The following is a 25,032-nucleotide window of genomic DNA, read 5'->3' on the forward strand; positions in this document are numbered from 1 at the left end:
TTAATAGATAATAATATTCTTTAAACCTACCTCCCGAAAGATACCTGAGTGAAAAATGTGCACGGGGACATTTGAGGACATTTGTATGTTCGATGTTCATTTATCTTAGAAAATAATAATAATTCTCCATAAAATCCAATAAATTATTATTAAGACAGTTGTCACTACAGTCGATTTGATGTATGGCTAGCTACCTCTTACCAAAAAAAAAACTAAAAATCCGTTATTTTGGCAGAAAGAAATAAATGATGTTGAAGAAAAATGGAATGGGAGAGTGTAAAATGTTTAATTTCTACCTTGTCTCCTCTTTGTAATTCAATTAACACAATTTTCATGAACATTTTCGGTAGATAATATGATAACGTTATTCCATCTTCGATTTGATGTATGGCTAGTTACCTCTATTAATCTACAAAGGACAAACTAAAAATCCGTTATTTTGGTTGAAAGAAACAAAGATTTTGAAGAAAAATGTAAAGGGGAGAGTGTAACATACTTAATTTCTTCCTTTCCTCCTCTCATTAACTCAATTGAAATAATTGTCATAAAACTTCGGTAGCTGGTATGATAGCATTATCCCATCTTCATCCCCCATTCAAATGCCAATCATCGAAATGTCAAAGCTGTTTTTCCCTTTGTTTACATTAAAAGTCTCCCGCCTGTTTTTTGCTGTGTGTTGTAGAGTGGAAAAATGTGACCGCTATCCACTCTTTTGGAAAAGAGAGTCGCTCTCTCCGTTGTTAACATTTTTTCTCCGAGTTTCTTCAATTTCATGAATTGTGGCGGCTCTCGTTCTCATATGACATGCAAAGTTTTCTTGTTTGACGACACACACACTCCCATACACGAATACCCGTTAACATCCTTGCATGCCGATACACAAGATGCTGCTGTATATTCGCATCCAGACAGATTTGCTTTTAGTCGTATACTTTCATTCATCTCTGCTGGACCAAACAAACAAACGGAAACTGTTATACGGAATGTGCGGTTAGTGGATGTGTCAGAAACAACTAAAAAAAGAAAGAAACAAACAAAACAACAAGAAGAAGCATTAAGGAATGGAAGACAGGTTAAAAAAGCAACAACAACATGTGTGTGTAAAACTTCAGAAAAATATACTGCTTTCCACATAACGGTAATTTAGACGAGTTAAATAATAAATGTGACAAGTGAGAGTGTTTGTGTAAACAAATTATGAGGAGTCTGTCTTCTTGTTGAGCCTCTGAAATGTCAGTCAATGAAAGAGATTTGGAAAAAGTTATTTGTTTATCCATATCCGTAATGTCCTTTTTGACCACCTATTCGCCCAAATAGAGGATGTTGCTCTTGAATGTCTCGGCTGCTGCTACGGCTACGGCTACTGTAACAATGTATTTTGTTGTTGCCCGTGTTTTTCTCCATGCACTGGCATGATTGTGTTCGTGCGTGCGTGCGTCCGTGTGTGAGTTTAACTTGCTGTAACAATAGTGAGTGAGTGGTTTTTATGTGACACCACCCCAAAGGAAAACCAGATACAAACAGAATTGATTTCAATTATGAGACAATCGAAGGATTCAACACCAAATTAAACGGCACCAAACGAACGAATGAAGAAGGCCCAAAGTTGGGCAAAAATAAAAACCAAGAAAATATCTACTTGAAAAAGAAGGCAATACGTTGTTGTTTTTCATTTTTCAAAAGAGAAGAAAAAAGCAAAGTGAAAGAAAAAAAATTCTATGAAATACAGAAAAATGTCTAAGGAAAAATACATCAAATCAAAACTAGTCAAATTAAATTTGTGTGAAAATTAACCAAAAAAAATTCTTAGAAAAAATAAAGAAACCATTGAGAGAGGGAGAGAGTGAGAGGAAAAAAATCAAAGCCCTGCAAAACAAATCACAACCAAAGGTAAAGGGGCATTAACTTAATTTTTTTGACGTGAGTGCGCGCGTGTGTTTGTGTGTGTGGTACATGGCATGAATTGACCAAATAAGGTTTAAAATCCTGAGCTCTTTTGAGGTGTTTCCAAGAAAAAATAAAAAATGAAACAAAAACGCTGCCAAATGCTGTGTAATTGTAGAAAGTAACCAGAAAAACGTAACAAAAAAAAAAAAAAAAAAAACGCCAAGTGAAAAGTTTCTTTTGGAACAGAAAAAACGCAAAGTTAATTATGTTTCCTCTGTCATGGATGGTTTTACGGACTGTTTGTTGCCATCACGCCGTATACCCCTTTACTTCATATCCCTTGAAAAGCACCTGGCCCAAAAACAACAGTTTTTAGTTTGATTTTTTCGGTTTTTTTTGCTTGGATCTACAAAAGTTTTGTGAATTTTGTGACTGGCAACAAAAGTAGAAAATAACAAAAAATAACAAAAACACAAAACAAACAAACCGAGCGAAAAAGGATATCAACCCAAGTTCTAAGACTACAAGTGTTGCCCCGAACCTATTATTGCTGCAACCTAATATCCGCTTTGATTTGCCAGAACCAACCACCTTTGGGTAAGTTGCCATTTTACTTTTAGCTTTAATTTGCATTTTATTTTATTTATTTTGAGTTCTTTTTTATTTTACTAAAGGACACTTCCACAAGTTGTATGCGGGTTATGTGAGTGTGTGTGTGCTGCTGCGCTACAGATGGTTGGTTTTTAATTAAATTTCAAAGCTAAAGGCTAGTTTTTTGTATTTATTTTTGTATTTCATGGAATGCCGGTAAAGCCTAGCCCGAAGAGACAATGAAACGATACAATGGTGGGACCCAAGTAAACAGTTCGATTTTCTAAGATAGTGAAAAAAAAGAAATGAGAAAGGTTTAGGGCAATGATTTTAAAGGAAATTTTTGAAAAGGTATTACATTTCTTCCGCATTCTCCAACGGTGTTTAAGACTAACAGAAGCCAGTCATTAACCACATCGATAATTTTTACGGCAAAACAAAAGCTTTCGCACCAGAGGCCATATTCTTGTTCTATGTCGTTCTGGCAATGGCCTATGCGATTCTGCATCATTCATTCTGCTATAAACTCATTGGTTTTATTTTTTCTATGGAAAGTCAAAATTTTGGGATATCGACATTTTCACGAATTTCTGTAAACCACTCACGTAGAGCAAGGTGACTGATGAAAAAAATCCCCAGATGTATGAAATGTCTCTAAATAGCTATTACCAGCCATCAGGGGCGGAAAATCTTAAAAATCTAAATAAGGTTATTGGGTGCGTATGATTGATAACACTAGACATACGCCATAAGGAACTCTGATAGCAAGAAACTTTAGCATTGAGAAGAGTTTGCCATTTTCAAAAAAGAAAGACGGGCCGAACTTTGAATACCCTCCACCATTTGAAACGAATTTGGAAATTAAAAAAAAAAAAATGAAATCCTTAAAAAATTCTGTTAAATGTTAAAAATACCGAATATAGCCGTTATATTGGGGTCTATACGACATGGACTTACATAGGCATTGTTTGTCATAAGCCATTACCATATTCAAATTCGAAACTTGAAATAAACGCTGAATAATGTAGCTAAAATCATCAAAATATCGTATATAGGGAGGTACCGTTATATCGGAGCTGTGCGAAGACCTGGACCAGCATAGACAATTTTCTGTCAAAGGCTATAGCATCCATTACTAACGTCAAATACGATATCTCAAACAATTTCGGTGGGTATTGTACCTAAACTCGTCAAAATACCGAATATAAGGGTAGGTACTGATATTTGGGGCTTATACGAAGACCCGGACTTGCATAGACATTTTTCTGTCGCAGACTGTAGTTCCCATTAGGAACTCTAAATAGGTTTTTGAAACAATTCCGGTGAATAATGACGCTAAAATCATCAAAATACCGAATTTTGGGAGGTACAGTTATATGGGAGCTATACAAATACATGGACCTGCACAGACAATTTTCTGTCATAGGCTGTAGTATCCATTACGAATCTCAAATACCAAATTTGAAACAATTCCGGTTAATAATGTCGCTAAAATCATCAAAATACCGAATATCGGGAGGTACCTTTATATGGGGGCTATATGAAAACGTGGCCCATTTACGAACTTAACCTGCATACTGGAAAAATAAACACGTGTGCAAAATTTTAGCCTTCTATCTCAATTCGTTCGAAGGATAGCGTGATTACAACAGACACGCGGACAGACGGCATTTTTTTTTAAATTTAATTGAATGAAAGCAAGAAATGTCGGAAATAGCATCAACTTTTAGAATAAGTTTAGATTTGTTCGAATTGGTCATCTTTTGCAAGTATTATGGCCTTCAAACGGCCAATGAAACCGTCACACGCTGTCCGAATGTTGCTATGTTCGGTATTTTGGCCAATTCCTGGCGAAGTGCTAGCTTGAGGTGACCGACTCTTTGGTGTTTTTTGTGGCAACCTTGCTTTCCAAAGTACTCCAGACACAATAGTCCAACGGATTGGTATCCGGGGATTTTGGTGGCCATTGTGCGCTGGAAATGAAGCGAGAAACCTCATTTTGTAACCATTCTTGGGTGACGCGTGCTGAGTGCTCTTGGAATGTCCAAGGTCTGCGGCCAAAATTTCCAAGGCTTTAATACACCCTCCAGAATATTTTCGCCATAATATTCGGCATTTATTCTGATGCCATGATCGATTAATACGAGCGGAGAGCGACCATCGGCTGTTATGGCAGCCCACATCATCACCATGGCCGGCGCTTGAGTTCTGTTGGCCAACCGAAGCTGTACAATTTCAGCTGACCTTTTTGGTGATCATCACGATCACGATTATTTTGTTTGTTTACAAACTGCTGGAGAACGAATGTTTTCTCATCGGAGAAAACCATATTCGGCAGTTCACCACTTTCGGCCAATCGAAACAACTCTTTAGCTCTTTTGAGTCTATTTTCTTTCTTTTTTGTTGCGGTGTAAGTTCTTGCACTTTTTGGAATTTCAATGTCTTTACCCCGAGCTCATTTTTCAATATTTGCCGAATGGAATATTGCGATGAGTTCAGCTCACGAGCCATTTTTTTTCGGCCACTGCGACGCGGGTTTCGCACCATTTCTGCTGATGTTGCTATTTTCTTTCGTCCACTTCCTTGACCTTCGGGCTACGCTACCAGTAATGAGCTCACGGTAACGAGCGATGGTACGAGACCCAGAAAGATTTATTCACATTTAAATCCTGGAGTGCTCTAACGATAGCCACTTGAGGTTCTCCATCCAAATATAAAGAAATCACACTATCACGCTCGAATTCCATCGCGAATAACTTTTTTTCTGTAAAATTCTCACCAAAATGCTTTCTGTACGCTTGTAAACAATGTAATGAGCTGTCACTGGAATATTTTTAACAGCTGTCGGAAGAGTGGCTTAGAAATGACAGCAGTCGGAAGTTGGTTGCAGTTTTTTCATCTCATTTTGTATTTTCTTTCTTTTGCGGTGTAAGTTCTTGCAATTTTTGGAATTTCGATGGTTTTACACGATTTAATTTTTCAATATTTGCCGAATGGAATATGGCGATATATTCAACTCACGAGACATTTTCCGACTACTGCGATGCGAGTTTCGATCAAGATCAGCTGTCGGACGAGTGGCTTAGAAATGCCTGAAGTTGGTTGCAGTTTTTTCATTTCACCCTGTAGACATTTTCTTAAGAAGTCTGTTTTTTCTGTAGAAAGAAAATCTGCAATCTCAAGGAGACTGATTTTTTATAGATTTTTTTTCAATGGAAAATCTTTCAGATTATTTTTGTATGGAAAACGCTTCAGTAGCAACAATGCAAATTTTTTCTACAGAAAAAATTATCTTTGCCCAGGGAACTGTTTTTTCCTGTAGAAGAAAATTACAGTCCTAAGAGAAATCAGTTTTTTCCAGAGGTCAGATTTTTCTAAATAAAAATATTAATCTCCATAGAAGTGATATAAAAAATCCTTTAACCCTAGGGACTATCTTTGTGTATAAAAAATGTACAGAAAACTTCCTATGCCCCCTGGTACCGACTTTTTGTAGAAAAAAATTCTCTGCACCCAGGTTCCTTTGTTCCTATAAAAAATACTAAAATCTCCCCTCCACTGTCCCTGGTGACGTATGCATAATGTATTAGCCATACGTGATAAATTGGGTTTGAGTTAAGTCATGATAGGTCCACTGTAGCGTATGAATGATATATTACTTATACGCTCCCCCAGAAAAGAAAAATTGGCAGGGAGGCAGTCCGGCTGTCCGGAATGGCTAATGATCATCTCTATTCATTAGATATATTGACTTGAGTAATGGTTTTATGGCAAAGTAAACAACTTGAGATTTACTATTCCAAGTAATAGAAACTTGATGTATTTCTATTCCAAGAATAATTGGTAATCTTCGCCAGCATACCTCTCTCGTTCACTCTTCTTTCCTCTCCTCCTCTGTCTCTGGGGTATTGAGACATGATAACATATTTATTCGAATAATTCCAAGGCATAATTTATTTTATTGAATGCAAAGAAAAAGTATGCTAGGCCAGTTTTATGGCCATATTAATGTACCAAGTTGGCTGGATGGCTGGCTGGCTGACTGCTTGCCTTGGCTGTCTATGACGGAATTTATGGTTATTTTTTTCTGTTTATTTTTTCGGGGTAATTCGGCTAAAAGATGAATGAACTTTGCAATAGCCCAATTTTGTTCCATAAATGAGCTGGAAGGCAATCAAATTTCAAATGAAAGGGATTTTGGCCATTAATGACGGAAGGTATGGGGGGAAGGGGAAGATAAAGGCCAGTCATAATAAAATCCACCTAAAAATTGGAAATTTTGTAAAACACAAGCATTTATGCCTAAAGGCTTGAACACTGGACTTGCCTTGAACACAAAACTACTGCAAGTCTTTTTTCCCAAAAATTATGTACTTTGCCATAAATTCGGAAAGTGTAAAGCAAATGTAGCAGCCAACCCAGCATCCCATCAGCCAACCAAACGTTAGTGGTGGTGGTTTTCCAGCGAATATCTAAAAGTTATGGAACACCTTAATTGGATTGGAAACTTCAAATCTCCTTAGGATGCTTAAATAATATATATGGCCTGTTTAGCTTATGCTTTCAACGTGCATATGCCACACACACACACCAAGTGTTATGGGCCAGCAAGGCAACCACTCAGCCAGCCATCCACCTATCCGGCTACATGCGAAATAAAAGTCAAAAAAACATTGGAACATTTGGCTCACTTTTCGCCCAAAATCCATTCTTAACACACACTTCCTGCTTTCAATTGCATATTTGCCACAAAACTCTGTAAATTAAACTTTTGACATTTGATGTGCCACACATTACAGCCATGGAATATTTATGGCCATTTTTCTATCTTCGAATAGGCAGTCAGACGGGCATTTGGGCTCGCGTACATTGGCCAAGGAAGTTGGCTGGTGAAAAAGGTAAATGGAGGCATACGAGGGTAGGAATCCCTGATACATTAAAAGCCACTCACATTAATCTGCAAGTGGTTCAAGGTGGCGTATGACTAATGACAATAGTCATACGCCACCCCCCCTAAACTAAGGGAATTAGGAGTGGAATTGAAATCCATGTCGGAAACCTTTTTTTTTTAGAAAAAAATCGAAGACCCCAGGGGGACCTTTTCTCTATAGAAAAAATTCGAAGAACCCAGCTGGGGTCTGTTTTTCTACACAGAAAAAAATCTGAGACCCCAGGGTCAATTTTTTTTTCTATAGAAAAAAATCGAAGTCTACCCAGGGTTCTTCGATTTGTTTCTACAGAAAAATGTCTTCACCCCAGGGTCGACTTTTTTTCTATAGAAAAAAAAAATCGCAGACCGCAGGGTCGACAGGGTCGACTTTTTTTCTATAGAAAAAATTGGCAGACCGCAGGGTCGACTTTTTTTCTATAGAAAAAAAATCGCAGACCCCCGGGGTCGACTTTTTTTCTATAGAAAAAAATCGCAGACCCCCGGGGTCGACTTTTTTTCTATAGAAAAAAATCGCAGACCCCCGGGGTCGACTTTTTTTCTATAGAAAAAAATCGCAGACCCACGGGGTCGACTTTTTTTCTATAGAAAAAAATCGCAGACCCCCGGGGTCGACTTTTTTTCTATAGAAAAAAATCGCAGACCCCCGGGGTCGACTTTTTTTCTATAGAAAAAAATCGCAGACCCCCGGGGTCGACTTTTTTTCTATAGAAAAAAAATCGCAGACCCCAGGGTCGACTTTTTTTCTATAGAAAAAAAAATCGCAGACCCCAGGGTCGACTTTTTTTCTATAGAAAAAAAATCGCAGACCCCAGGGTCGACTTTTTTTCTATAGAAAAAAAATCGAAGACCCCAGGGTTGGGGTCTTTTTTTCTATAGAAAAAAATCGAAGACCCCAGGGTTGGGGTCTTTTTTTCTATAGAAAAAAATCGAAGACCCCAGGGTTGGGGTCTTTTTTTCTATAGAAAAAAATCGAAGACCCCAGCGGTGGGGAATATTTTTCTATAGAAAAAAATCGAAGACCCCAGCGGTGGGGAATTTTTTTCTATAGAAAAAAATATCGAAGACCCCATCGGAGGTCTTTTTTTTTTCTATAGAAAAAAAATCGAAGACCCCATCGGAGGTCTTTTTTTTTCTATAGAAAAAAAATCGAAGACCCCATCGGAGGTCTTTTTTTTTCTATAGAAAAAAAATCGAAGACCCCATCGGAGGTCTTTTTTTTTCTATAGAAAAAAAATCGAAGACCCCATCGGAGGTATTTTTTTTCTATAGAAAAAAAATCGAAGACCCCATCGGAGGTATTTTTTTTCTATAGAAAAAAATCGAAGACCCCAGGGTTGGGGTCTTTTTTTCTATAGAAAAAAATCGAAGACCCCAGGGTTGGGGTCTTTTTTTCTATAGAAAAAAATCGAAGACCCCAGGGTTGGGGTCTTTTTTTTCTATAGAAAAAAATCGAAGACCCCAGGGTTGGGGTCGAAGACCCCAGGGTTGGGGTCTTTTTTTTCTATAGAAAAAAATCGAAGACCCCAGGGTTGGGGTCTTTTTTTTCTATAGAAAAAAATCGAAGACCCCAGGGTTGGGGTCTTTTTTTTCTATAGAAAAAAATCGAAGACCCCAGGGTTGGGGTCTTTTTTTTCTATAGAAAAAAATCGAAGACCCCAGGGTTGGGGTCTTTTTTTTCTATAGAAAAAAATCGAAGACCCCAGGGTTGGGGTCTTTTTTTTCTATAGAAAAAAATCGAAGACCCCAGGGTTGGGGTCTTTTTTTTCTATAGAAAAAAATCGAAGACCCCAGGGTTGGGGTCTTTTTTTTCTATAGAAAAAAATCGAAGACCCCAGGGTTGGGGTCTTTTTTTTCTATAGAAAAAAATCGAAGACCCCAGGGTTGGGGTCTTTTTTTTCTATAGAAAAAAATCGAAGACCCCAGGGTTGGGGTCTTTTTTTTCTATAGAAAAAAATCGAAGACCCCAGGGTTGGGGTCTTTTTTTTCTATAGAAAAAAATCGAAGACCCCAGGGTTGGGGTCTTTTTTTTCTATAGAAAAAAATCGAAGACCCCAGGGTTGGGGTCTTTTTTTTCTATAGAAAAAAATCGAAGACCCCAGGGTTGGGGTCTTTTTTTTCTATAGAAAAAAATCGAAGACCCCAGGGTTAGGGTCTTTTTTTCTATAGAAAAAAATCGAAGACCCCAGGGTTAGGGTCTTTTTTTCTATAGAAAAAAATCGAAGACCCCAGGGTTGTCTTTTTTTCCATAGAAAAAAATCGCAGACCACAGGGTCGTCTTTTTTTCTATAGAAAAAAATCGCAGAACCCCGGGGTCGACTTTTTTTCTATAGAAAAAAATCGCAGACCCCCGGGGTCGACTTTTTTTCTATAGAAAAAAATCGCAGACCCCCGGGGTCGACTTTTTTTCTATAGAAAAAAATCGCAGACCCCCGGGGTCGACTTTTTTTCTATAGAAAAAAATCGCAGACCCCCGGGGTCGACTTTTTTTCTATAGAAAAAAATCGCAGACCCCCGGGGTCGACTTTTTTTCTATAGAAAAAAATCGCAGACCCCCGGGGTCGACTTTTTTTCTATAGAAAAAAAATCGCAGACCCCCGGGGTCAACTTTTTTTCTATAGAAAAAAATCGCAGACCCCCGGGGTCAACTTTTTTTCTATAGAAAAAAATCGCAGACCCCCGGGGTCAACTTTTTTTCTATAGAAAAAAATCTAGGACTTCTGGATTTTTTGTAAGCGTTTTTTCCCAAAATTATCCCCTCCTCCCTCCTATTCACTTACATTGTTCAATGGAAATTTATGCATTGAAAAGTCGTTGTATTATGAAGAAATAACCGCATAACAGTATTGTGGCAGAAAGCCGCATGCAAACTTCCCTTTTCCACAAAGCACACACACATACGCACATTGACTCACACACACACATACACCCATCTCAATCTATCCATATGAATTAGAACTTATCCGGTAGACACGCATGCAAACACTCACTCTCTGGCAATGCTGCTCTTACGAAATATTTTATGGCAGGAGGCTTGACGCCTGCTAGGAGAGAGAGAGAGGGGAGAACACCCCATGTGAGCATTTTTAAAATGTGGATGTGTGAGTTTGTGTGCATTTGGGGGTTTTAAAAATCAGTTCAATGTTTGGCTTTGGTAATAATGGTGCTCCAAGGAATTGAAATAGTGCCGGGGCCCATGTTGGCCAAATTCAAATGTAGTGTCGAGATACCAACCACAGCCAGGCTATGACAAGCTAAACAACAACGGGACTAACGTAATGGAATCAAGTTTGGCCCATAAAATGTAGCGAATAAAATTAAATGCAAATTACCAAAAAAAAGACACATAACAACAACAACGGAAATCGTAATACAAACATCCGCAGCCTCAGCAGCCTCTGCCACCAAGAATTTATGCCACAAAACCTGTTTCGACACATGACTTGGATTATCTGTCAACAGAGACTTAACCATAAAATTTAGCCTTAACAACACCCCCCATTAAAGTCAACATATTCCAGGAACCTCCTCCAACTCCAAATGACATTCCAGCTTCCCCTTCCCCACCCTCTTCTCCATTATCGTTATAAGTGATTAGATTTTCCCTGCCAATGGGAAGAAGAAGAGAAGAAGAAAAAACACCAACCAAATCATGTCACAATAACTTTGGCAATAAAAATCAACCTTTTTCGAATATTTGAAAAATGTTTCTCAAATTTGAATTTCAAACAATTTCACAAAAAAAAACCAAACGAAACGAAATGTAGAAAGAAAAACATCAACATGTCAATGTCATCGGAAACACTCATCTATTCATAGAAATTGGTTAGGACGGACAATGTGTCTGTTGTAACGAGATTAAGTTTTTTTTCGGTTACCTTTTACATTCACATCACACAGTTCCGCACCACACCACTCCACACCCGAGCAAAGTCGTAGTCATGGGAGAAAGCAATCTTGGAATTGTCAGCTCCAACCTGGAGGGCAGATAGGAAAAAAGGTAGATTTTGGCATAAACTTTTTTTATTCAAATTATTAAGGCACAGACAGTGGGGGAGAAAAGTTGTTGTTTGAAAATATTTACAATGAAAAATTTTGTTATCACTAACATTTTTGGCATATGGAAAATGTTTTTATTGATGAAATTTCTGTGGACAATTTTACCGTCGACCACATTTTCCCAGGAAATGTGAAAATTTATTTGTATACCAATTATAGTCGATAACATTTTCTTCGGAAATTGTTATTATCTGTAACATATTCTATGGAATGTATTATCGATCGATAACATTTTCTCAGGAAATATTTGTTATAGATGACACTTCTTGTCTGTGAAAGTATTATTATCGATGATATTTTCTGTCAAAATTTTTGTAACATTTTCATTGAAAATTTGTAAGATTTTCTATGGAATGATAAAATTATACTTAGATAATGTCATAATCGATAATATTTTCGTCAAGAAATCATAATATCGATTACGTTAACTATTGGTAATCCTATTATCCTATTGTATTCATTGCATGATGTTAATATTTATTTAATTGTATCTTACCATTTACAACATTCTCAGTGGAAAAAATATTATCGATATCTTTTTTTCACATTTTTTTTATCGCATTTTCTATTGAAAACTTTATCATCGAGAATATTTTCAATGGAAAGTATTGTTATCGGTAGCGATTCCTACGCATAATTTCATAATCTATAGTATTTTCTACAGAACTTAATATTATCGATAACATTTTTCATTGGAAATATCACAAACGATTAAATCTTTTATAGAGAACAACATAAACGGTAATGTTTTAAAGAACATTTTTAAGATCGATCACATATTGTATACCATATTTCAATATCGAAAATAATTCTTTTTATCGATTAGGCTGACTATCGCTTAGGTTAAATATCGAAAATTAATTTATCGAAAATCTATCTTTCTATACCAAATATTATTTATAGAAATTCGCGGAGACCATTTTTATCGAAAAAATTTTCTGAGTTTTCTTTGAGAGCAGTTTCCCTGACAACTATTAGTATCGATAACAATTTCTATAGACAATTTTTTTGGAAAAATTATTATATCGACAACATTTTTTATAATTATAAATTTTTTTATGCAAAATTTGATAACATTTTGATTTAAAAATGTTATTATCGATAACAGTTTGTATGGCATATTTTGCTATCGAAAACATTTATATTGAAAACTTTTATATCACTTACATTTTCCGTTGATAATTTTGTAATCGATAACATTTTCTCTAGAAAATGTTGGTACCTATCGATACAATTTTCTCTAAAAAAATGTTAGTTTCGATAACATATTCTTCAATAAATGTTTATGCTATAACACTTTTTATGGAAAAAATTGTTATTGAAAACCATTTTTTGGAAAAATCATTATCGATAACTGTTTCTCCAGAAACTTTTCAAAAAGATATTTGACTATCGACAATATATTCTAAATCAAATTTTATCATCGATAACATTTTCTGTAAAAAAATTTTGAATTCCGATAACATATCCTATGGAGAATGTTTACGGAAAATTTTATTGCCTACAAATTTTTTTTCTAAAAAATATCATTATCAATAACAGTTCCTCTGCAAAATTATAATATCGATATTTTCTATTGACAAACCTCTTATCGATAAGATTTTCCATAAGCAATTAGGCAGTCAATAGCATTTCCTAGATCCAATTTTAATATCGATAACGTTTTCTGTGAAAAATATAGTATTTTCTGTAAAATTATTATTATAAACACGTTTCATGGAAAATATTATAATCGATAACGGGTTCTTTAAACATAAACTAGTTTTTGGGAAGATTTAATTATCGGCAACATATTCCATAAATTATGTTGTTATCGATAATATTTTTATGCAAAATGTTAGAATCGGTAGTATTTTACAGAAAATGATAATTTTTTATGAAAAATTGTAATCGATAACCTTTTTTTTCTGAAAAAAAAAAAATTAATATCGTCAGCGTTTTCTATTAATAATGTCGTTATCGATAACAATCTAGTTAGAAAGTGTCGTCATCGATCTTAAAAATTATCATTAATAACCTATTCAATCAAAAATTGTGTTATCGAATGGTGCTTTTCGATGAAAAATGTACTCATTTATAGCGTTGTTCGTGATAACGGTTTGTAATAATCACGTTTTTCATGGAAAATTATTTATCGATGTCATATGCCATGGAAAGTTTGATTATTGGTTTCTATTAAAAATTTGACTATTTTTATTGCCAATATTTACTATCGAAATTCTCAATATCGAATAAATTGTCTCTGAAAAATGTTGCTATCGATAAGATTTTCTACATAAAATTGTATAGTCGATAACACTATATTTGGAAAATGTTGTTATCGATAGCATTTTTTTGGAAAATGTAATAATCGAAAATAATGTCAAATTATTCCAATAGAAAATCCCAATATCTATAACATTTTTATTATTATTATTATTATTATTATTATTATTATTATTATTATTATTATTATCATTTTTATTATTATTATTATTATTATTATTATTATCATTTTTATTATTATTATTATTATTATTATTATTATTATTATTATTATTATTATTATTATTATTATTATTATTATTATTATTATCATTTTTATTATTATTATTATTATTATTATTATTATTATTATTATTATTATTATTATTATTATTATTACTATTATTATTATTATTATTATTATTATTATTATTATTATTATTATTATTATTATTATTATTATTATTATTATTATTATTATTATTATTATTATTTTTATTATTATTATTATTATTATTATTATTATTATTATTATTATTATTATTATTATTATTATTATTATTATTATAATTATTATTATTATTATTATTATCGATAATATATTTGATTTGCAAAATGATATTCTACGGACAATTCAGTTACCGATGAAATTTACTATGTACTATATCGAAAACATTTTATATGTGAACTGTTACTATCGATAACAATTTATTTGGAAAATATTATTATCGATAGTATCTTGTTTTTAAAATGTCATAAAAAAAAATTTTTTATAAGAAATGTAAAAATCAATAACATTTTATGTTATAATCGATAACTCTTTTCGGTTATCGATAACTTTTTCCTAGGAAAAATATGAAGAAATCTCTAGTTTTACCCTTGACAGTAACATTTTGCACCTACAATTTAGTGTTAAAATTCACACACACTCTCATAAAAATGAGAGAATGTGTGTGTGAGTGAGGACAACGTATGTGCTCTTTGGTTTTACATTTATTATCATTTGTTTTTTGTTGTTGGTCTTGGTCTTTTAACCCATCTCCGCAACATTGAAAAGCAACTCAGCTTGATAGCTGCGTTATTGCTGTTATTGTTGTTGCTGCTGGTAGATATTTTAACGCCATTTTTAACCTCAAATATGTTGTACGTGTTAAGGAATCCAAATGTTTATGGGACTTTAAGTAAATCTTATGGGACATCATTTGCTAGTGTTTCGTTGCGTTCAGCCTTAATGGAATCCTAAGCTTTGTGGCCTATGAAGTTGTTAGGTTTTCGATATTTCTGCCAGGCATTTGAGAGGAGAATCCAACTCTTTTTTTTTTGGTTGGTTGGTGGCATAGTTTAGAGGTCACCAGTAGTGGTTATGGATGTCTCATTCGTAGGTGTTTGTTTGTTTGTTGTTGTAAAGGTAATAAATTTTTTATGTTTTCGTTGTTGTTACTGTTGTTGTCGTATTAAGCCTGTAAATGGAAAGTTTTTGTAAGCTCCCAGAGCTGTAAAAGATATTGTCCCAAACTGGAAGATGGAAGATATGCATACGTATGTATGTGTAGCCTATTATGCATGCATGGTGGAGAGAGTGTAATTTAATAGCTGCTCATTATGAAGATATCAGGACCTGAGTGCTTTTACCAAAACCAGAGGTATGGCAGGGTGAATAACAAATCCTAGATAACTAAATATATTTTCTTCTTTTACCAATGTGTGGGTGTGCTGTGTGGCCTACTACAATCAAGCTCGTTAGAATGTAAATTTATGCAATTGTATTGGTGAATGGCTGTCTGTCGGTGTGTGTGTGTGTGTACTTCTGCTACACCTGTCACAGGCAAAGTTTATCAATAAAATTCAAATTTATTAATTTTCTGACAATGCTGTCGTAAATCTCTAATCCTTCAACCAATTCATTTTGTTTTTGTTGAGTAGGCGTAGCTCGAAATGTACAGATGTAGGTGCGTGTGTGTGTGTGCAATTTAGATATTGCCTATCATTTAAAGGTAATCATGTACGGGTTTGCTGTTGTTGTGTTTTGCTGATGTTGTTACCTGAATGAAACATTAATCCAGCCATGGCTAAACGACTGACTACACAAATATTCCAATTTATATTCCCAAGGACGAAAGGTATTATTTTACACAAAAACAACAACAAGCGTAGCAAAAAACGTTAGCCTAAAAAAGGAGCTGGGTATTTGGGAAAAGGTTGGTAATACTTTTATTGCAGAGTAAATAAATCTGTAATTTATTTCTATTTTTACTACACCCCCTTCCCCCCACCGTTCCTATTCGGATCAAATTTCAAAGACATTAAATCTTGTGTAAAATATGGGATATTGATTTCAATGAAATTTCGGAATATTTTTTTAAATGGAACGAAAGGCCATTGACATGTCGAGAGAGGTAGCTGGGAGGAAGGGGGGAGTAAAAAGGAGCGTAATTTTTATACCCTCAGCCATATGGCAACAGAGGGTCAAAACGTACCTCATCGAAAAAAAACGGGTTTAGATCCTAGGTCTCTTTGGACCTAATCCGTTTCAGGACATTTGGAGTCGATCTAGCGATGTCCATCCGTTCGTCCTTCTGTCTGGCTGGCTGGTGCACACGATAACTCTCGAAGGGAGTATGCGATTTGATCCAAACTTGCTACATCGTAATATTATTATCAAACTTAGATCGAGTTCGAAGATGGGCGATATCGGTTCACTCCTTCTGGTACCTCCCCCACAAACGATCGAAATTTTTAAAAAAATATATTTTTGCACAGAAAGAGAAAGGTTAATTCGATATTGCTACAATTTTGCAAATCCTAATATTTGCTTCAGTGCTAGGTCTGGTGTGAAAATGGACAATATCGGTGAACTCCTTCTGGTACCTCACCCACAAAAGCTAGAGATTTTCAAAAAAATTATTTTTTGCACAGAAAGAGAAAGGATAATCCAATTTTCTCCAACTTTGCAAATCCTAAATTTTGCATCTGTGCTAAGTCTGGTCCGAAAATGGACAATATCGGTGCACTCCTTCTGGTACCTCCCACACAAAGGGTCAAAGTTCTGAATAACCAAAACGATCATAAAAGCGGAAATTAGCTTCCGATTCTCTTCATATTTTACACATCCTATTATTTCTACTAACACAAGATCTGCTGTGAAGATGGGATATATCGGTCCACTCCTTCTGCTACCTCTCCCACAACGGGTCAAAATTTTGAATACCCATGAAGATCATAAAACGCGAAACTAACATCCGATTCCATTTAGACTTGGCACATCTTAATATTTCTATCAACACAAGATCTGTTATAAATATGGTAGGGATCGGACCTTTCTTTCTGGTACCTCCCACACAAAGGGTCAAAGTTCTGAATAACCAAAACGATTATAAAATCCAAAATTAGCTTCCGACTCTCTTCATATTTCACACATCTCATTATTTCTACTAACACAAGATCTGTTCTGAAGATCGGATATATCGGTCCACTCCTTCTGGTAGTTCCCCCACAAAGGGTTAAGGGTTGTGAATATTCATGAAGCTCATAGAACGCGAAATCAACATCCGATTCCATTCAGACTTTGTACGTCCCAATATTTCCATCAACACAAGATCTGTTATCAATATGGTTGGGATCGGACTATTCCTTCTGGTACCTCCCCCACAAAGGTTCAAAGTTCTGAATAACCAAAACGATCATGAAATCCAAAATTAGCTTCCGGTTCTCTTCATATTTCACACATCCTATTATTTATACTAACACAAGATCTGCTGTGAAGATGGAATATATCGGTCCACTCTTTCTAGTACCTCCCCCACAACGGGTCAAATTTTTGAATATCCATGAAGATCATAAAACGCGAAACTAACATCCGATTCCATTTAGACTTGACACATCTTAATATTTCTATCAACACAACATCTGTTAAAGAAGATGGTACAGGTCGGACCATTTCATGTGGTACCTTCCCCACATAGGGTCCAATATTTCGCAAAACCAAACGCTCATTTTCTAAAAATTATCACATTTGTTATATAACGTGAAGGAAGTAATCGATATAGTTCAAACCTGACATATCGCAATATTTATATCATCTTTATTTAGGTCCGATACGAAATGGACAATATTGGCCCATTCCTAAGAGGGTAAAAAATTTGAAAAATCATAACAGAAGTCAAAATATATTTAAATAATCGAACATTAGATGAGGGTATACATCTGTCGGCAAAAGCGACTGATACTTTTTAAATTATTTTTTTCCTAAAGAACATTTTTTTATTATTTTTATTATTTTGAAAATAATTTCATTCCATAAATATTGCATTTTATTTCCATTCCAAAAATTAAATTAACAACAGCAATTGCCTTTTAAAATCGTTAGCAATTTAAATTAATGGTCCCGGTTTCATTTACTTTGAGCAATCTCAATTCTCCCACAGAAAGTCATGGTATCACCCTATACCCCTACAAGTATGCAATGATTTGTTATAAATTCAAAGCGAAATACATTGAAACTCCATTCAACCATCTTGGGCGCCACCTTAGTTCAGCTCTTCCTTTTTTCTTGGTATTCAATTAATGTTATCATTGTTTTTGTTATTGTTACCGTTATTATTATTACTATTTTCCTTTCCATTGTCATTAACGTGTTCATAGTCATTAGGCCATTCATTGATTGTCATAATAATACCGTTTAATAACTAAATAAAATTGAAAAATTCAATTAAGTAATGTTTGCAACGCTGCCCCAGCCACTACTCTCATTATCGTCCACACCATGGCCATCATCGGCCTGCCATCTGCTGAGATGCACGGTGCGGTCTTGACACCATTGTTGTCATCGTCGATGTGAATGTGTCTTTGGGCGAGAATTCTATTTCCAGTGATGGCTTCATGGGTCATTAACAGCCATGTTTTAATGCACAATGCGAGAGAAAGCTAAGCTGAGAGAAAGTCAAGCAAGGAAAAAGGAAAACCAAAGGAGAATGGCAAAGACCTCATCAACCTAGGGGACGGCATAAATTGTGGTTATTTTGCTGCTGTCACTGTTTAGGCCTTTCATTCCAGTGCTCCAATTTCACCTTCATAAACGTTATTCACTCTTCTTTCGCTTCATTATCATTAACATTTCCAATTGAATTGTTTTCCGCTTTTTTTGGCGGGGTATCTTTGTGGTAACTGTGGCGGAGCGTTGAAAGTGGGAAATGGAGACAGCTACTCGTTATACGTTAGTCGGAAGCGACATAGTTTTCGGAATTAAGAGGTGACACTTAAGAGTATTTAAATAATTATGAAGAAAATACTTTTGAGGCTGTGTGGTTAATAAGAAAGAGCTGCAATTTCTATTAAATGGGTGAAAAATAGAAAAAAATGTTAGAAATGTCGATAAAAATTATCGATAATTATTTTTTCTATTGTAAAAGTTATCCACTCTGAAATTTTCAATGGGAAACGTTATCAATAATAACATTTTTGAAATGGAAAATGGAATTTTCGATAAAAATCGTTATCGACAATGACATTTTCGATTAAAAGTGTTATCGATAAAACTAATTTCATCGAAAATATCATTGACAATAATATTTCCCATTGAAAATGTTTTCGATTATAAATTTTTCGATAAACATTTTTATCGATTAAAATTTTTATCGATAAAACCATTTTCATTAAAAATATCATTGATAATAATATTTCCTATTGAAAATATTACCGATAGTAACATTTTCTATAAAAATTGTTATCAATAATGACATTTTCGATAGAAATTGTTGTCGATAATGACATTTTATTTAGAAATTGTAATCGATAATGACATTTTCTATGGAAATTGTTATCGACAATGACATTTTGGATAAAAATTGTTATCAATAATGACATTTTTGATAGAAATTGTTATCGATAATGACATTTTCGATAGAAATTGTTAACGATAATGACATTTTCTATGGAAATTGTTATCGATAATGAAATTTTCTATAGAAATTGTTATCGATAATGACATGTTCGATAGGAAAAGTTATCGATAATGACATTTTCTATGGAAATTGTTATCGATAATGAAATTTTCGATAGAATTTGTTATCGATAATGACATTTTGGATAGAAATTGGTATCGATAAAGATATTTTCGATTTAAATTGTTATCGATAATGACATTCTTGATATAAATTGTTATCGATAATGAGATTTTCGATAGAAATAGTTATCGATAATGACATTTTTAATGGAAATGGTTATTGATAATGACATTCTCGATAGAAATTGTTATCGATAATGACATTTTCGATAGAAATAGTTATCGATAATGAAACTTTCATCAGAAATTGTTATCGATAATGACATTTTTAATGGAAATTGTTATCGATAATGACATTCTCGATAGAAATTGTTATCGATAATGACATTTTCGATAGAAATAGTTATCGATAATAACACTTTCGATATAAATTGTTATAGATAATGACATTTTCAATAAAAATTGTTATCGATAACATTTTCGATTGAAATTGTTATCGATAATGAAACTTTTAATAGAAAATTCTTATCGATAATGACATTTTCGATAGAAATTGTTATCAATAAGAGATTTTTTATAAAAAATTTCATATACTATAATATTTTCCACAGAAAAATTTATCGATAGTAACATTTTCTATAAAAATTTTTATCGATGTACATTGGTATTAAAAAAATTATATTAAATATTTTTATTGGAAAGTTTTTTAGACAGTAAAATTTTCGATAAAAATTGTAATCTATTATAACATTTTTAATAGAAATTGTTATAGGTAATAACATTCTTCATAAAAAATTTTATCGATAATTATATTTCTATAAAATTTTTTTTCGATACTAATATTTTCTATACAAAAATATTATCGATAACGACATTTTCGATAGACAATTTCATCGATAATAGAATTTTTGAATAGAAGTAGTTATCGATAATAATATTTTCGATTAAAATTGCCATCGATAATTACATTTTCAATAAAACATTGACACCTCGATAACTACATATTTTTACAAAAACAAAAAAAAACTATCGATAATAAATAAAAATTGTATCGATAAAAAAATTTTTGATAGAAATTGTTTTCGATTTTAACAATCTTCATAAAAAATTTCAATAGTAACTTTTTCGATAAAAAAATTATCGATAATAATATTTTTGATTTAAATATTTTTCGATTACAAAATTTTTCACATAAATTTCCATCTATAATAATATTTTCAAAGATAATTTTATCGATACTAAAATCTTCGATAAAATTTTTTATTGGTAACAATGCTTCTGAAATAAATTGTTATGAAGAATAAAATAGCTATAAAAATTTTCTTCTTCTTTCTTCTATTAATATTTTCAAAATAAATTTTATCGATAACAACATTTTCGATAAAAAATGTTATCAAAAAAGTAATAAATTTGATCGATTATTAAATTTTCAAAAAAAAAAAAATATATATCAACAGCATTTTTTTTTTAATGTTTTCATAGGTAAATGTATCGATAATAATATTTTCACATCAACATATTTTTATTAAAAATCTTTTGTAAGAATTTTTATGGAAAATACATTCTTGCAAAATCTACCATTCTCTAATATCAAATTCCCCCACTCTCTCTCTCTCTCAAATCAATGCCTTTGGCAAATTTTTGGGATTTTTTTGGAGTAAAAGTTTCAATTAACTCTGTATTGCCCGCATATCCATCATCCATTATGGGCTCTTGAGCTTTAATTAAACTGAAAGCTAAGTGCATATCAACAACAGCAACAAGCGCGGTCGGTCACAATATCCTTACAACAATAACGACAAACCAAAGCCCAAAAGAGTATCACAAATTGTAACAAAAGCCATAACAATGGACTTAAGGGCACTCGAATACCACTCGCTGAACTTTTAAGAATTCCAAAAATAATAGCAACAACAACAGCAGCAGCAACAACACCAGGTTACTGTTAATTGCTGTTAGAGGTTTTAAAGAGCCAGGAGGATTATTTCACATAACTCAGAGATAGCATGAGAGAGGGAGAAAATGAAAGTGCAAAGGATATTTAAACAGAATCCTTTTCACAGAATCCTTTAAGGAAAACTTTTCACTGGAAAGAACGAATGAATGAATGGGGAAAGTAAATTTCCTTACTCATTAAATATTTATGTTCATACCTTAGGTTCATTTTGGTTTTCTAAATCCAATTTGAATAGCAAATGAATTTCTAGTGGAGGCCAGAAGAGAAAAAAATCTGTTTAGATTCCTCTTCCTTCTCCTCTCGGCTGTAAATTTGCTGTGGTCTGCCAACCTCTACCAGCAATGAGCAATTCAATCCTTTCACAATCATCCATTGCATTGAATTAACATATAAGTATCGAATTACCATAGCTATGTGCGTTATTAAGTAGTTATATTAACACTACATTGCAATATGGAGAAACTAGGCTGCGAGGGAATATTAGAGAGGGTAAATAAATTTTTGAAAAATAAATAAATATTCATTTTATTTAATTAAATAAATTATAAAAATAAATAAGTAAAATATAATTTAATATAATAAAATATTCCCAATTTTTATTTTTTTTAATAAAATTTTAATCAAAACATAGAAATGCAAACCGAAAAACATTGAAAGCTACATTTTCCCTCAGCATTTCCGTTTATTTCTCTTTATTTTCTCTCTCTCTCTCTCTTTTCAAAATGTTCATACATTCCTTTCTTTATATTCATTAAAATTCTATTTAAATAGTATGAAGAGTAACGGCTTCACTAAAACTCCCTTCATTTCCATTTCAATGTCCTCACTTTGAGAAGGTATTTTTTCTTTGAGAGGCTATTGAATTGTTATTTCTCTTATATATGTGTTAGTTCATTTATGATCTTAAGCTCTCAGTTACTCAATGGAGAATATCAAAAAGAGAAAATAATGATAACTCATCTTGATTTTCTCTTCTCTTGGCTCCAACGGTTTCTGATGGTCAACATATCGAAAAGACGAATAAATTTTCATTTCAGCTCTCATTCTCTTGAACCCACTTGACCTTCTCTCATATACACTCATTTTGTATGATATATTCTCTCCATATGTATTCAGTTTCTGGTCCATTGAGACACAATTCAAAGTTGTAATCATCAAATATAATTGTTATTGCAAATTGTTTGTGGTATTTGTTTGATAGTTATCGAGGCACACATGTACACATGTGTGTGTGAGAGAGTATGTGTATGTGTAATGTAGTTACACACAAATACTACAGCTCTTTATGGTTGGTAATTTGGTGTCGATACAATGATACAGCAGGATTTCTAATTAAAATATCATCAAAGTGCTTTTAATGACAAATAATAAATAATCCAATAGAATTAATAAGAAGAGTGTGGAATGGAGGAAATGCAAAACATTAACAACGATAAGGAAATGTAATGTGAAAAAACGCAGACCATATAAAACATTAATTAAATTAACATTAGACTGATGAAATGTTAATTTTATTAAAATTTTTATAAAAATGTTATTAACATGTTTATAGAAAATGTTAATGTTATTAACATTATCCATATAAATATGAATGTTACTAACATTCTCCTTGGAACATGTTAACGTTACTAACATATTTCATGCAAAATGTTAATAGTATTAACATTTTTCGTAGAAAATGTGAATGTTCTTAACATTTTTTGAATTAAATGTTAAAATTATTATTTTTTTCAGAAAAAAATGAAGCTAATTAAAAATTTCATTCAAAATGTTACTCTGCTAAGAAAATGAAATGTTAATGTTATTTACATATTTCACAGAAATGGTCTGTCTGGTCGGAAATGCCAATGTTATTAACAGTCTCCATAAAAATGTTAATGTTATTAAAAGAATCAATTAAAAATGTTAATATAAATAACAGATCCCATTAATGCTAATAATTTTTTTACATAGAAAAGGTCAATGTTATTAACATTTTTAACAAAAAATGTCAATGTTATTTACATTTTTAACACAAAATGGTAATGTTAAGGTCTTTTTTCTATAGAAAAGTTCGAATTTTTTTTCCTATAGAAAAAAATTCGTCGTGACCTCTTGTCGTTTTTTTCCTATAGAAAAAAATTCGTCAGGACCGTAGGTCGATTTTTTCCTATAGAAAAAAATTCGTCAGGACCGTAGGTCGATTTTTTCCTATAGAAAAAAATTCGTCAGGACCGTAGGTCGATTTTTTCCTATAGAAAGAAATTCGTCAGGACCGTAGGTCGATTTTTTCCTATAGAAAAAAATTCGTCAGGACCGTAGGTCGATTTTTTCCTATAGAAAAAAATTCGTCAGGACCGTAGGTCGATTTTTTCCTATAGAAAAAAATTCGTCAGGACCGTAGGTCGATTTTTTCCTATAGAAAAAAATTCGTCAGGACCGTAGGTCGATTTTTTCCTATAGAAAAAAATTCGTCAGGACCGTAGGTCGATTTTTTCCTATAGAAAAAAATTCGTCAGGACCGTAGGTCGATTTTTTCCTATAGAAAAAAATTCGTCAGGACCGTAGGTCGATTTTTTCCTATAGAAAAAAATTCGTCAGGACCGTAGGTCGATTTTTTCCTATAGAAAAAAATTCGTCAGGACCGTAGGTCGATTTTTTCCTATAGAAAAAAATTCGTCAGGACCGTAGGTCGATTTTTTCCTATAGAAAAAAATTCGTCAGGACCGTAGGTCGATTTTTTCCTATAGAAAAAAATTCGTCAGGACCGTAGGTCGATTTTTTCCTATAGAAAAAAATTCGTCAGGACCGTAGGTCGATTTTTTCCTATAGAAAAAAATTCGTCAGGACCGTAGGTCGATTTTTTCCTATAGAAAAAAATTCGTCAGGACCGTAGGTCGATTTTTTTCTATAGAAAAAAATTCGTCGAGACCTCTGTTCGATTTTTTTCTATAGAAAAAAATTCGTCAAGACCTTAGGTCGATTATTTTCTATAGAAAAAAATTCGTCAGGACCGCAGGTCGATTTTTTCCTATAGAAAAAAATTCGTCAGGACCGTAGGTCGATTTTTCCCTATAGAAAAAATTCGTCGAGAAGCGCTGGTCGTTTTTTTTTTTTCTATGGAAAAAAATTCGTCAGGACCGTAGGTCGATTTTTTCCTATAGAAAAAAATTCGTCAGGACCGTAGGTCGATTTTTCCCTATAGAAAAAATTCGTCGAGAAGCGCTGGTCGTTTTTTTTTCTATGGAAAAAAATTCGTCGAGAAGTGCTGGTCGATTTTTTTCTATAGAAAAAAATTCTTCGAAACCTCTGGTCGATTTTTTTCTATAGAAAAAAATTCGTCGAGACCTCTGGTCGATTTTTTTC

At 33.2% G+C, this 25,032-nt stretch overlaps 1 protein-coding gene across 1 annotated transcript in view; it reads left to right on the plus strand.

The window, feature by feature from the left end:
- The first annotated feature begins 920 nt into the window (after nucleotides 1-920).
- The window catches only part of LOC109611827 (TWiK family of potassium channels protein 7), a 127,346-nt gene continuing 103,234 nt past the window's right edge, over nucleotides 921-25,032 (plus strand). The window contains exon 1 of the mRNA XM_059122541.1: nucleotides 921-2,484. The gene's annotated coding sequence lies outside the window, so the exon portion shown is untranslated. The remainder of the gene's footprint in view (nucleotides 2,485-25,032) is intronic.

The sequence above is a fragment of the Musca domestica genome, unplaced genomic scaffold (genome assembly GCF_030504385.1).
Source record: "Musca domestica strain aabys unplaced genomic scaffold, Musca_domestica.polishedcontigs.V.1.1 20, whole genome shotgun sequence".
Lineage (NCBI taxonomy): Eukaryota > Metazoa > Arthropoda > Insecta > Diptera > Muscidae > Musca > Musca domestica.